This window comes from Mya arenaria, chromosome 11, assembly GCF_026914265.1.
Source record: "Mya arenaria isolate MELC-2E11 chromosome 11, ASM2691426v1".
NCBI lineage: Eukaryota > Metazoa > Mollusca > Bivalvia > Myida > Myidae > Mya > Mya arenaria.
Genome location: NC_069132.1, coordinates 56214203 through 56230147, shown reverse-complemented (window position 1 = coordinate 56230147; position 15945 = coordinate 56214203). Strand labels below are relative to the sequence as shown.

The 15945-nt window shown below is 39.0% G+C and overlaps 1 protein-coding gene across 2 annotated transcripts in view; it reads right to left on the bottom strand.

Moving 5' to 3' along the window:
* LOC128209291 (uncharacterized) overlaps nt 1-12718 on the bottom strand; it is a 45628-nt gene extending 32910 nt beyond the window's left edge. Inside the window, exons 1-2 of one of the 2 annotated variants that reach the window (XM_052913267.1) lie at nt 12486-12718; nt 6677-6779 (exon numbers count right to left, since the gene is read on the bottom strand). The gene's annotated coding sequence lies outside the window, so the exon portion shown is untranslated. The remainder of the gene's footprint in view (nt 1-6676; nt 6780-12485) is intronic. The other variant, XM_052913266.1, reaches the window with a different exon arrangement.
* Between the last annotated feature and the right edge of the window lie 3227 nt (nt 12719-15945).

Genomic DNA, 15945 nt, shown 5'->3' with positions numbered 1-15945 from the left:
CTTTTCGGATAACGTTGATAGTATCGTACCTTAACGTTTACGTCAACGACGTTAGAGATCATGATGGTAATTGTTGTGCCTACCACAATTAGTTCTTATCACAAAAGGGTTTTATGAACAGTGATATATTGGAGACGTTCACTGTGGCGTGTGATGTGGTATCAGCACTTGGGTCACACTTGAAACAGCATTCGACTTTCATGGCGTGCTGACGGTATCTGTGAGAGTACACAATTATGGCCAATAAGAGATAATTGATAAACAACTTTTACTGCCATGTGTACTCGCCCGATGTTTTCAACGGCTTTGAAGAAGCGGCGGAAATATTAATTGTGGGTAATTAAATATACACGGGGTAGGTGGTGTGGCCAGCCTCCTTAAAACGTAGCGGAGTTTATAGGTTTTTCATGTCAAATGCAGAGAAAACACATGTGTTACACATTCAATTGATAGAAAGTTCTTTGCCAATTTAAGTACTCTTTGTATGTATGCGCAATATCGAAAGACGTAGAAAATTGGGAATGAAAAAAGTGAATGGAAAGTACAGCAATACTTAAACATGTGTACAGGAAAGATCAAAATCATAACAATAAACAAACTTTTCAATATGAACGAACTGAACAATATCATGTAAATTACTGCACAGTATCTTTGAAATGAAATCACCTAAAGAACAATATGTGTTGTATTGTATCATGGGAATGACCTACAGTACATGGACTGAGTATTGTATCATGGAAATGACCTACAGTGCATGGACTGAGTATTGTATCGTGGGAATGACCTACAGTGCATGGACTGAGTATTGTATCATGGGAATGACCTAAGTACATGGACTGAGTATTGTATCATGGGAATGACCTAAGTACATGGACTGAGTATTGTATCATGGGAATGACCTAAGTACATGGAGTGAGTATTGTATCGTGGGAATGACATAAGTACATGGACTGAGTATTGTATCGTGGGAATGACATAAGTACATGGACTGAGTATTGTATCGTGGGAATGACATAAGTACATGGACTGAGTATTGTATCATGGGAATGACCTACAGTGCATGGACTGAGTATTGTATCATGGGAAAGACATAAGTACATGGACTGAGTATTGTATCATGGAAATGACCTACAGTGCATGGACTGAGTATTGTATCATGGGAATGACATACAGTGCATGGACTGAGTATTGTATCATGGAAATGACCTACAGTGCATGGACTGAGTATTGTATCATGGAAATGACCTACAGTACATGGACTGAGTATTGTATCATGGGAATGACCTACAGTGCATGGACTGAGTATTGTATCATGGGAATGACTTAAGTACATGGACTGAGAATTGTATCAAGGGAATGACATAAGTACATGGACTGAGTATTGTATCATGGGAATGACCTACAGTTTATGGACTGAGTATTGTATCATGGGAATGACCTACAGTGCATGGACGCATGAACTGAGTATTGTATCGTGGGAATGACCTACAGTTCATGGACTGAGTATTGTATCGTGGGAATGACCTACAGTTCATGGACTGAGTCTTGTATCATGGGAATGACCTACAGTTCATGGACTGAGTATTGTATCATGGGAATGACCAACAGTTCATGGACTGAGTATTGTATCGTGGGAATGACCTACAGTTCATGGACTGAGTATTGTATCGTGGGAATGACCTACAGTTCATGGACTGAGTCTTGTATCATGGGAATGACCTACAGTTCATGGACTGAGTATTGTATCATGGGAATGATCTACAGTTCATGGACTGAGTATTGTATCATGGGAATGATAACCGCAGCAGGGCAGGGCATGTAAACAATCACAATGGCACCAGTAAACACCAGCCAAGTAACATCGCCAACTAACATTGCCGCACTTTCTGTTTGTTTATAAGAATATCAGACAGATGTTCCAAACAGAAGAGAGGTGTAGCCTCCTGTATGTCCAGATTGAACATGTTGTTTATTACCATGAAAGGCCATACATATTACATAATTAAATGTTAACTTATAACATCACTATTTAGCGCGTTTGAACGTGTATTATGAAAATAGCGCTATAATAATAATATTGTAATTAATAACAGATAACAATAATAAAAATAAAAAGTTCATATTCTTAGTACTTGGTTTAGGTATACCTTGTTTTTGACCACTTAAACTCAATAAACGTTTATAAAGTTTTCTGCAATCAAAACACTGCAATGCATTTTGATTTTGACTTTGAATCTTATACGTTATACGTACTATCAACATTTGCCTTTAAAGAGTGATATTTACCACCACTAACGACATTTACCATTGCCATTATAGCGTCGAATGTACCATCACCAACGACAGTTGACATTGTGGCGTCAAATGTACCATCACTAACGACAGTTGCCACTGTGGCGTCAAATGTACCATCACCAACGACAGTTGTCACTGTGGCGTCAAATGTACCATCACTATAAACAGTTGCCACTGTGGCGTCAAATGTACCGGCACCAACGACAGTTGCCACTGTGGCGTCAAATGTATCATAACTAATAACAGTTGCCACTGCGGCGTCAAATGTACCATCACCAAAGACAGTTGCAACTGTGGCGTCAAATGCACCATCACCAGTTGCCACTGTGGCGTCAAATGTACCATCACCAACGACAGTTGCCACTGCGGCATCAAATGTACCATCACCAACGACAGTTGCCACTGCGGCGTCAAATGTACCATCACCAACGACAGTTGCCACTGCGGCGTCAAATGTACCATCACCAACGACAGTTGCCACTGTGACGTCAAATGTACCATCACCAATGACAGCTGCCACTGCGGCGTCAAATGTACCATCACCAAAGACAGTTGCCACTGTGGCGTCAAATGCACCATCACCAGTTGCCAGTGTGGCGTAAAATGTACCATCACCAACGACAGTTGCCAGTGTGGCGTCAGATGTACCATCACCAACGACAGTTGTCACTGTGGCGTCAAATGTACCATCACTAACGACAGTTGCCACTGCGGTGTCGAATGTACCATCACCAACGGCAGTTGCCACTGTCGCGTCAAATGTACCATAACCAACGACAGTTGCTCTGTGGTGTCAAATGTACCAGCCAAAACGACAGTTGCCTGTGTGGCGTCAGATGTACCATCAGCAACGACAGTTGTCACTGTGGCGTCAAATGTACCATCACTAACGACAGTTGCCACTGTGGTGTCGAATGTGCCATCACCAACGGCAGGTGCCATTATGGCGTCAAATGTACCATCACCAACGAAAGTTGCCACTGTGGTGTCAAATGTACCATCACTAACGACAGTTGCCAGTGTGGCGTAAAATGTACCACCACCAACGACAGTTGCCAGTGTGGCGTCAAATGTGCCATTACCAACGACAGTTGCCAGTGTGGCGACAAATGTGCCATCACCAACGACAGTTGCCAGTGTGGCGTCAAATGTGCCATTACTTACGACAGTTGCCAGTGTCGCGTCAAATGTACCATCACCAACGACAGTTGCCAGTGCGGCGTGAAATGTACCATCACCAACGGCAGTTGCCAGTGTGGCGTAAAATGTACCAACACTAACGGCAGTTGCCAGTGTGGTGTCAAATGTACCATCACTAACGGCAGTTGCCAGTGTGGTGTCAAATGTACCAACACTAACGGCAGTTGCCAGTGTGGCGTCAAATGTACCATCACTAACGGCAGTTGCCACTGTGGTGTCAAATGTACTACCACCAACGGCAGTTGGTTGTCAGTGTGGCGTCAAATGTACCATCACCATCGACAGTTGCCAGTGTGGCGTGAAATGTACCATCACCATCGACAGTTGCCAGTTTCGCGTGAAATGTACCATCACTAACGACAGTTGCCAGTGTCGCGTCAAATGTACCATCACCAACGACAGTTGCCAGTGTGGCGTCAGATGTACCATCACCAACGACAGTTGCCAGTGTGGCGTGAAATGTACCATCACCATCGACAGTTGCCAGTTTCGCGTGAAATGTACCATCACTAACGACAGTTGCCAGTGTGGCGTCAGATGTACCATCACCAACGACAGTTGCCAGTGTCGCGTCAAATGTACCATCACCAACGACAGTTGCCAATGTGGCGTGAAATGTACCATCACCAACGGCAGTTGCCAGTTTCGCCACCAACGACAGTTGTGGCGTCAAATGTAATAAGTGTACAAAACACGTATACGAGTTCTGCTATGTGTTATTCCATTTATTTGCCAAACATGGTTTTCTGTGACATAGAACACATGGCGAAATATTAGCACATATTTGCATATTGATTACTTTATAACAAATAATGTAATTAAACAGGGAGAAAACTGCAATAATTTATTTCCTTCATGACATTTCTATATCTCTCATGGGAAAAGTTCCTAGAAATTTTCTCTGAAAACACGCATAAAAATGATTATCATGATAAAAAAGAAAATAAACTATTATAATTTCGAGATATTTCTCGGAATGTATGAACGAATCCTTACATCGAGCAAGAATGTGTTGTACGCTCAAAATGTCATTCGAAGTACTGGTCAATTGATGAAAAGATACAATGCCGTTCACTGGAATCCATGTATAAGTTCAGAGAAAAAGAAGAAAAAGTTTAACGTCCGTTATGCATGTAGGTTCTGGAGTACCATTGGGGTAAAATGTCTAACAGTACTAGTAGTCAACCAAAACATAGAGATGCTCACGAGTGTCCTCTATTTTATTCGGATACATCGGCAACTTCTGTAATGGCCTATCAATAACTACTCCACCTACTAGAGCTACTACTGCTACTGCTACTGCTACTGCTGCTGCTGCTATTCCTGTTGCTGCTACTGCTGCTTCTTCTTCTACTACTACTACTACTACTACTACTACTACTACTACTACTACTACTACTACTACTACTACTACTACTACTACTGCTACTAATAATAATGATAATGATAATAATAATAATAATTATTATTATTATTATCATTATTATTATTATTATTATTATTATTATTATTATTATTATTATTATTATGATAATAATACTAATTATAATTATAATAATACTAATAATAATAATAATAATAATAATAATAATAATAATAATAATAATATAATAGTAAAAATAATAATAATAATAATAATAATAATAATAATAATAATAATAATAATAATAATATAATAGTAAAAATAATAATAATAATAATAATAATAATAATAATAATAATAATAATAATAATAATAATAATATAATAGTAAAAATAATAATAATAATAATAATAATAATAATTAATAATAATAATAATAATAATAATAATAATAATAATAATATAAAAAAATGCCTTAGAAAAAGTAGAAACAATTATTTGCAACGAATTTAATTATAACATTTATATACCAATGCCGATTATTTCACCAGTAGGCATCATATCTGATATCTCACAGCACTACATGTTTTATAATCTAAGGTCGTGAACACAGATGTTTTCAAGTGGAAGGTAAATCATAAAACTGGCTTATCTATGTTGTTTTCTGATTCTATGAAAACATTTACGTAGTATTTTTCCAGCATAATATATACATATGTTGACACACACTATATAAAAAATGTCTGTAATTGTAGACAAGTCTTAATAAAATGTCTATTCTGCTCTGTGCACAACTTTTGTTAATTGCAAATACAATCTTGGACCGATGAATAATAAATGGTTCTAGCGCCAAATAGGAGGATTTCATTACCAGAAGTTGCTTTATAATATAATATTGAAAAAAAGTTTTATTAAATATACTTTTAAAGAAATAGCGATGTACACGTTAGTTTATATTCAAGGGTTGGAATTAAGAAACGCAACAATTTATAGTATTTATAATTATCTTAATAAACGTGTGTATATCATTGATGCATGAGCCTAAGGCCTTTATGCTTTGAAATAAACTTAGCCTTTACCGTGTATCGATATTTTATGGCACTTATTCCTTGCGAGTATATATGGTAATACTGAAGTAGTTAGAGATGTATGTGGGTTGTTGACAGCAGCCAGAGAGGGCAGTGACACCCGCGTAAATCCCGAGTGGACGCAACTACCGAGGGAGACTTAAGTAAATGAAACAGCCGTAATCAATACCATTACCATTGCGCGGTCTGTAAACAACACACGCCCAGTGACCAATATTCAAAATAAGGTAATGAACATATACAATTCATTAGCTAGTAGTGCAAAGGAGCGACCTCTGTCACATCAAGATGTAATTATATCCATCCGAACACGCCAAACAGGTGTGGATGCGCTCACTGTCAGTGTTTTACCGGCATTTATAAACAGAATTTGACCGTGTGTGCATTGATTAGCAACGATTTAATCTAAAATGTCAAAGAAAGAGTGTCACTGACGTTGCATGAATAGAGTACATCAGTTCAAAATCCCCATCAGTATAATTTATACCAATACTGTTAACGTGCATATTTCAATACAAAGTCAAGGTACAATATAACTTAAATGTATTTGTTACAAAATATTAGTCCTTATATCCGAAATATATATATTCTTTAAAAAATGTGTTTTAACAAGAATTCACAAAAGATAGCAAAACTCACAGATGTTTGTAATAAAATGCATAACAATATACATATCGACTTGTGAAAACTGTGATTTACTGTTTGATTAAACTTGTCGTCTACGAACTTACCTGATGTCCGCTGTCATCCTCCCTCTCGACTCATCCTGACAATATCAGCGAGAAGACAACAATGGGGCATTCAGTAGAGGAACTCAAATCTCTAAATAAGTCTCTGAAACGAGAGAAAAATGTCCATTTCATAATCCATCTTATTTCAGTCTCCTTGTCAGATATTCAATCAATAAACAGTATATACGATATATGAAAATCGCAGTGAACAACTAACTATATACGCCGCATTTCTCCTCATTTCTCTCTCCCTCGCTTTAAGTGCGTGCGTGCGTGCGATCGCTCCGGTTCGTGCGTGTATGCGTGCATGTTTGTGTTCGGTATTGCAGTGATGGGGGATTTCTTAGAAATTCGTGAAAGGCTCACATCTGCCACACAAATATCTTTCTAAACTGTTTCCTTAACCCAATTAATGAACGTTTTGCTAATCGGATTGACTATGACTCTTATTTCACAAATAGTAATGTACAATGCATGGTTTTCTGTTATGGAATTTGTTAAAAAAATACTGTCGCTAACGGTTACTATGAGCATACTTTTGCATTTACATGGACTGTGTGACAATGGTATCCAAACAAATCGTCCGTTCTTATTAGAATTAAACCTGTGGTATCAGGGAAGAGCAATTTGTCTTTCTTCCGTGAATGCCACATTAGCTGCACAATTAGTTAAATGTGGATGGAGTTCACGGTACATTAAACATCAGTTCCTTCCATGAGTGAAAACCAGATTTCGTTTCAAATTAATATATCTGTAACGACAAGCTACGCTCTAGGGTTTCTCTGTCGGTGGACGTCTAATTAAGGAGAATCACGGCATGTTGAGCTATTTCCGTGCAGAGATGGTCGACCGAGATCCGCCGTAGCTTCGTTACCCAGCGGTACCAACCTGCTGGAATCGTCCCCTTCAACTTGAACAATTAATGCAGGTACGACCACTTATCACAAAATAATCCCACTATATATAAAATTTGCTGTGAGTTTACTCTTAATGTTTCGAAACAGATTGAAATAAGCAACGAACCATCTAGAAAATGAGGAAGAATTAAGACATAGAAACCATAAAACCATAGTGGTTGTCCGGTATGCAAAATGTCTAGCGCACTCGCTGCCAACTAGGCGACCCGGGCTCGATTCCCGGCCTGGAGTTCGGTGAGTTAGGTTTGTGGTCACAAAGCCGTAGAATTGGGTTTTTTTCCGGGTACTCCGGTTTCCCTCACAACACAAGACCACACTCTCGCGTAACACCGTGTCTACAAGAGTGATTAAAATAATGTTGTAATAACCTGTTTCACAATCGTTGTAAAATAAATAAGTTTAAACTAAATGTAAACCATTTCCCACTTTCGTCTCCCACGAGTCAAACAGACGCATTAGGTTGGCCCAAACGTTTCTCATTAAATTAAGTTGAAAGTGGTAATTGCAAAATTGAATAACATGAGCCTCGCTTGTTCGTTATTCTAGCGATATAAACTTCGATAAATAATACATAAAAGCACGTACCTAATAGTTTCAGAACAGCAATCCTAGCATGTAACTAATTTTTAAATTGTTGAGCAACCACCGGTGATGCGACGGCTTTCTTGTTTAGGAAATATACGTCATGGAAAGGTAGTTAACGTTGAAAACCCACTACATAAATCAATAGGTCTATGACACTTCGTTGCATGTTTCACTATTGCTTTAAATTAAAGGAAACAATGCAGATATGCTTCTTGTATGCTGACTTAACAATTTGTTACGTAAAGGTTCTGGAATATAATCGTTTGTTAACTTAATTGAACTGTAAAAAATGAAATATAAACCAACAGATTAACATGAAAGATGGACGAAACTTTGCAGAAACCGGCAAAAATAACAGAAACACCATGATACCGTTACCTTGAAGTAGTTTCATTTTATCAGTACTGACCCATGTAGCGGGTCTGTAGATACGCTCAATTAGACCAGCACATGGGAGCATGTCAAAGATACCACTGATGTTGGAGAATGTCAAGGACACCCCTGATGCAGGAACGCCAATGATACACCAGGATGTAGACACCAAGTTCTCAAAGACAATTTGATAGGATACTCTTGTGTTCGCAATCTTTACTTCACTCCTCTGTCATTTCCATTAATTAATGGCATAATGGGCAGCACTTATGAATGATTAATTGGAAACTAATGGTTTTATATCTCATGCAAATTCGTACTCCAGCTCTGTTGACAAGTAACACATGCATCCCGTTCTCCACAGCTATGTAACTCCCAGTGGAGGCATCATTTCAAACATCGTAATTAATGAACTATTCTGATCAATAGACTTCCACTGGTTTGGCCTACGAGACTCCAGAGACGGCTTACAATAGCGTGAATTGCCGCACTGTTTCAGGAAAGTTTACAGACATACTGCTAATGAGAGAAAAACAAACCAAATGTGCACGTGAACTCTGAGCCAGCTGTAATAATGCCGATGCAACAGAACTCGGAATAAATAGAGACTCACAGACTCTCGGACGAGGAGCTGTTTAACTCATTAGTGTTATCTTCAAACAATTCAAGAGCGCAGTGCAATGTCTCCGAGCAACGCTGAATTGCGTCTTGTATCGAAGAGTGGCAATGAATATGTGATTATAATCATACAATAGAACGAGAAAAACGAAAGGTATTAGAGATAAGGAAGATTAAATGAGAAGAGGTAGCTATTGATCGCTGATATGACAATATCTCCGGCCCTGTCCATCTTTCCCGTATCTGTCTCCAAAGTCTCGCACTTAGCCTCAATCAATAGTCCTTTCACCAAACTCGCTCGTCTTATGTGATACGTACTGTAATTAACAACATGTAATGCTTGCCCAAAATGTCAACGCCTCACATGTAACGCGAATGTAAATTGCAAATATGTAAGTTCAGTTTGAACTCTGTAGGTGTTTTTTTGCTTATAATGGCAAGAAACACTTAGGTATAAATGTTGTTTTTTAGCTGAACGGAAGATATTACGTAGTTACATGTTGCTGTAAGTAGAAAGTGCGAAACATAATTTGTTCCGTTTGTTTATCGCTGAATATAGGATTGGACTGTTCTTCAAAGGGAATCTTAATTAGAGAATAATAAAATGGTATTATAGCCTCAGCACATTAACTATCCAGATATATGTGGTCTTCGCACATTAAATTGAAGACTATTGACTTTCGCCCTCGGAACTGGCAGGGGTTATTCCGAGCGACGGCTATAGCTCATAAGTGATAATTGATAACGAAATTATATTGCCTACTGAGTTTGCTGGAAATAAAGTTACTTTTATAGATAAAAAGTATAAAAGCGCTGTACTGAGTTTGCTGGAAATAAAGTTACTTTTATAGATAAAAAGTATAATAGCGTTGTACTGAGTTAGCTGGAGAGAAAGTTACTTTTATAGATAAAAAGTACAATAACGCTGTACTGAGTTTGTCAGGCCAAAGTGAGTCGACCGGGCCATACTTAGTCGGTGAGGCCTAAATTAGTCGGTCAGGCCATACTGAGTCGACCATGCCAGGGTAAGTGAGATGGCAACAATAAGTCAGTCGCTCATCAGTGAGTCGGTTGGTTCACATTTAATCGGTAAGGCCTGAGTGAGTCAGTCAAGCATCAGTGAGTCGGTCGGGTTATAGTGAGTCGGTCAGGCCATAATGAATTACGGCCACAATTTTTCTGTCGGGCAATACTGAGTCGGTCATGCCTAAATAATTCGGAGTTAGGCCATAATGAGTCGACCAGTCCACAGTTTGTATGTAAAGCCACAATGAGTCAGTCGGGCCACAGTGAATCGGTTGGATCACATTAAATCGGTCAGTCCACAATGAGTCAGCCAGGCAAGAGTGAGTCGGTCAAGTGATAGTGAGTCGGTCAGGTCACAATGGGTGTGTCGGGCCACAATGAGTTTGTCAGGTCACAATGAGTCCGTCGACCCACATTGAATCGGCCGACCCACAGTGAGTTGGTCAGGCCATGATGGGTTGGTCGAGTCACATTGAATCGGCCGGGCCACGGTGAGTTGGTCGGGCCATAATGGGTTGGTCGGGCCACAGAGAGTCAGTCGGGCCACAGTGAGTCGGTCAGGCCACGGTGAGTCAGTTGGGCCACAATGAGTCGGTCGAGCCACATTGAATCGGCCGGGCCACAGTAAGTCGGTCAGGTCATACGGAGTCGGTCAGTCAGTCGGCACACAATAAATTGGTCAGGTTACAGTGAGTTGGTCAGGCCATGATGGGTTGGTCGGGTCACAGTGAGTCGGTCGGCCATGATGGGTTGGTCGGGTCACAGTGAGTCGGTCAGGCCATGATGGGTTGGTCAGGTGACAGTGAGTCGGTCAGGCCATGATGGGTTGGTCGGGTCACAGTGAGTCGGTCGGCCATGATGGGTTGGTCGGATCACAGTGAGTCGGTCAGGCCATGATGGGTTGGTCAGGTGACAGGAGTCGGTCAGGCCATGATGGGTTGGTCAGGTTACAGTGAGTCGGTCAGGCCATGATGGGTTGGTCGGGTCACAGTGAGTCGGTCGGCCATGATGGGTTGGTCGGGTCACAGTGAGTCGGTCAGGCCATGATGGGTTGGTCGGGTCACAGTGAGTCGGTCAGGCCATGATGGGTTGGTCGGGTCACAGTGAGTCGGTCAGGCCATGATGGGTTGGTCGGGTTACAGTGAGTCGGTCAGGCCATGATGGGTTGGTCGGGTCACAGTGAGTCGGTCAGGCCATGATGGGTTGGTCGGGTCACAGTGAGTCGGTCGGCCATCATGGGTTGGTCGGGTCACAGTGAGTCGGCCAGGCCATGATTGGTTGGTCGGGCCACAGTGTGTCGGTCGGCCATTGTCGTGATCATCATGACTATAATAGCTTTTTTAATGATGACTGGTCGCATTTGACGTCATCAGTCATAGAAACGTACACATAAGAATGGGTTGCAGTTTGCTGAAATATCAGTAAAACAAGTGTTTAATTCGCTTTGATGAAAATATATTGTACTACATGCCATGATTTAACACGCACCACACCAGTTAATGTGTTTTAGGTGAAGAATAGCCTTTATTAAAACTACCAGCACGACAATAATTGGGCCACGAATTTGAGTATCAAAGTGCACCAGTCTTGTACTAGAATGGATCCTGATGAGCGGAGAAAAGGTCTTAGAAATAGAAGCTTGGACGAGTGAGGCCTCTGTAAAAGAATCAATTTAAAAGGATATTTTTATTTCCATAGTTCCATAATTGATATTTCCATCTCACGCATTTCTATCCGATATTCGTCTCATTTTGGCCACTTAATAATGCGAACGAATAAAACGGGTTTCCAAGCCTAAGCTCATTACTGTATTAAAATCCCCTACTGTGAGAATCTGAGAGCGCACTTTGCAACCACTGTAGATATCATAAAAAAGTTTTTTTTTATCTGATTGAGAGACAATCAGAACAAGAGTTTAAACATAGTATGATAATATTTTCCCCGCTAAATGTCCTTTCAGCTCTTGCAGGTATTTGAGTTACACACGTATAATTCTGAAATGTCATGTCAGCGGTTATATGCCATCTATTTCTTTAAAACACTTATTTCGGACATCAACAGCTAAAGGTGTGTTCACGCACAACTGATTTAATTGACAGAAATATCTTCCAGTGTAAAAGAAGAAGATACAACGTTTAAACCCTCTATAATCGGATTAAATGCTCCAAATCGTTTATTTGAAATATGCAGTTTGTCATAAATGGATCATTTTTTAAATAAATACGAAAGTTTGACTTTTAAATAATGATACACTAGTTTCTACTTATATTGATATCGTGTTCGGTACTTACCTAATTTTGTATTCCATTGGCCAGAAAACACACACAAACAAACACAAATCCAAAACATAAAAAATAAAGGAAAAGCGAATATGTCCCGATGAATCTCAATAAACAAGAACTTGTATGAAGTACTATCGTACAAGTATTATGCACTGGAAGCAAACAAACGAATGCGGTGTAAGCGCAGTTAACAGGCCTCTAGTACTATCTCGCCGAGGCTCCATCACGGAAATCCAATAGCGCTAGCAAAGATGCTACGAGAGAGGCTGGGAAGAAACAGATGCCCGTGTCCCGACAAGAAACATGTCGTCTGTAATTGAATCAGATCATCCGGAAATGTCCCAGTTTATGTTTCCTACATGGTGACCGGAACATGGACCACGAAGAAGACCTCCACAAAGAGAATGTTTTAACACACTCGAGTCATGTAAAAATTTATTTCGGATATGGTTTTTGATTTAAAAGAGTCGACATAAATTCGCTGTAAACATTAAGCGCGGATAAATAGGAACTATTTTATGACACTGCCACCATTTCAAAACATCAAACATGCATGTACTCCATACCAAAGCTGAAGAAAATGCACGAAATAATTTATACAACTGAAACCTCGCCTTTCATCTGCTTCCTCATCAAAGTGGTCACAATTTACTTGCCATGCAATGTCGTAAAATGACCATAAAGGTCGTCTTAACTACACCAACGCCCGGGAGTCATTTATACTACACCTCTGACCTGTGCACGTCGTGGGAGAGGAACATTAATAATATTTACAACAAAACGAGTGAGCTCGAAACAGTACTCTTCAATGTTCTAACAGATTCGCGTCTCTTTGATGTATTTTACTATGACCATAGCAAAATATGAGGTTAAAAAACGTCCATTTAGCAACATCGCAAGCAAAGAGTAATTCGCTATTGGTAATAATAAGCTTTGTCGGTTTAGCATCAGTTTCGAAAACTGACATTAAACTATTAATCAGTATCCCTTCAGTCAGATTTTTGTATCAAAGCCGTTTATAGCACGAAGAAAGCGTGTTCAAAGCGAATTAAAAATAAATATTCAAGATGACCATTAATATGCGCAAACTGTCCCAGACAACTGAAAAACCGGTGTTTTGAACTATTGATTGACTAAATCTACAACCAGCAAACAACAGCAGCAACGGTAGGACTTTCTTCCAAGGAAAACGCGTTGCTCTGGAAGTAATTGGAAAATTGACGAGTAAATAGCATCTCCGAGAACCAATAACCAAGCAAACACGAAATTTATTGTAATCCGGAGACCATATGCTATTTGTTTAAACATCAATGATTTTGATGAACGGACGAAGTAAACGCGATAATTCATTCCGTAACAGGCAAACATGATTGCTATTCACAAAAATCATGACATTTTAGCTTAGCGATGAAAAAAACTATGAAGGGAAATCAACGTTTCACTTTAATTACTTTTCATGCATCCAGTGGAACTCTCTTTAATTACTTTCCATGAAACAAGTAAAAATCCATTTCGATTTTCAATTCGATAAAAGGAGAAGGCTTTAAAACAAGTATTAAACGAATCTTTAATTTCCTGTAAAGAAACACTTAAACACCAGTGGACTAATTGAACATTACTGAAAATCTATGTTTAATTAAATACGCTATTAATTACAGACTGCCTTTTACGACCATCCATCAATCATTTTTACAAACACTACTACTGGTAAAGTTTAATTTCTAAGTTACAAAATGGTAAGTTCGACTATTTTTGAATTGTTCACTGAGATTGTTTCTTTATAGGTTTTATATGATTTAAGAAACAAATTAATCAAATTGCTACATGATCATTGTAAAATTTTGTTTCCATTTAATAAAAAATATCATAATAATGCTATCCATGCAAAAATAAAATAATGGTTAATAGATAACCACATCTTTGCATCCTAATAATGGATGGCTTACCTTAATGCACTAACATTTCTATGCATCCTAATGATCGATGGCTTATGTTTAACAATTTCAATTCTTAAACACTGTATGATATAGACTCACATTAATAATGGTAGATGTTGCACTTGGCACATGACAGCTGGTTAGATGAACACGAGGATCGGACAGGCCGCCCATTAAATACTGGCTCGCCTCCGCTCCATTTGGTTTATTTGACAACATTTTATAAATAAAACAAGATCCACTTCACAAGTCATATTTCACACTGGTCATTTTCATTTAAGTGTTTACCTTCCATTACTTAACCATATTACTGTTTACAAATGTCCAGATTCTACATACTTCAAACTTTTAAATGGCTATTTTTGTAAAATGGAAAATCATTAAAGCTTATTGATGGTTAGTGTAAAGATAACAGCTTATGAAAACATATGTACATAACTAATACTCCGCTCAAAATTGTACATGGATTAAATTCAATATTCTTCATGCGAATTGCCCTTGTGGCGAAAAGGTGGCTAGCACAAATGGCCTATAAAATCACGGCCCGTTTCTCCATTTAATGCCCTCGTTCAACAATGGGCTCCCTGTGTGCTTATTTAACAGTCTCCTTAACAATATTCCGCATCAGCAATCGTAAAATACGTACTGACTAATTGGCAAGTGACAGTTAAAAAACCTCTTGGTCTGTACGTTTGAAGAAGTCTGTAATTGGCAGATTGTGTCAAGACTGATAAGTCGCCCACGAGACTTACGCTCTCACTGTTTACTTAGCTTAACAAAAGATCGTAAAGGAAATTTACGTTAAGTACTTTCAAAAACACCTACTTCAGAACAAACAAAAACGTCTTTTATAATTGCAGATACTTAAGACACCCAGAGGAAATGCGACAAACGATATGCGCCATATTTCCATGCAGTTCAGTGGAAACATGGGTTTAACGCTACTCTAATGAATAGAAAACATCAAATGACGAACCAATGTTTATTCCAGTAGAATGATTAATGTTCCTTATGTTGCCGATTAGGAAAACTAGGAACTTAAAGCGTGTGTCTACATTGAGCGACTGTACTTGCCAAGAAGGAACGGCTGCGATGCATTCATTTCAATATGTTGCTTGGTGACAGATGGCCATATAAATCAGTAATAGCCGTTATTAATACGCAGAAAGAAAAGCAGCTACAGAACTGTAACATGCGTAATGTATCAATTATATTGTTACAGTCTGCTCAGATCATGATGTCACGCTAAGTGTAAAATGTCTGTCAGCGGGATTAGTGGCGGATCCGCAGTTAAGTCAAGTTGTAAGACACTTGACAAACCAGAGGTAGCCGAATAAAACCACAATGAAATTCAGCATAACTGTTTGTACCTGGGTTAATACATTCGAAACATAAGTTGTGTAAATGTTCCATAATTATAAAAAGACACTCTACATGCAGGATTGTTTAAATGACGTCCATAAATTATCGACTGGTTATTTGTTGATAGTCAGAATCATACATGGCAATACTTTCATAAGGTATATATGACA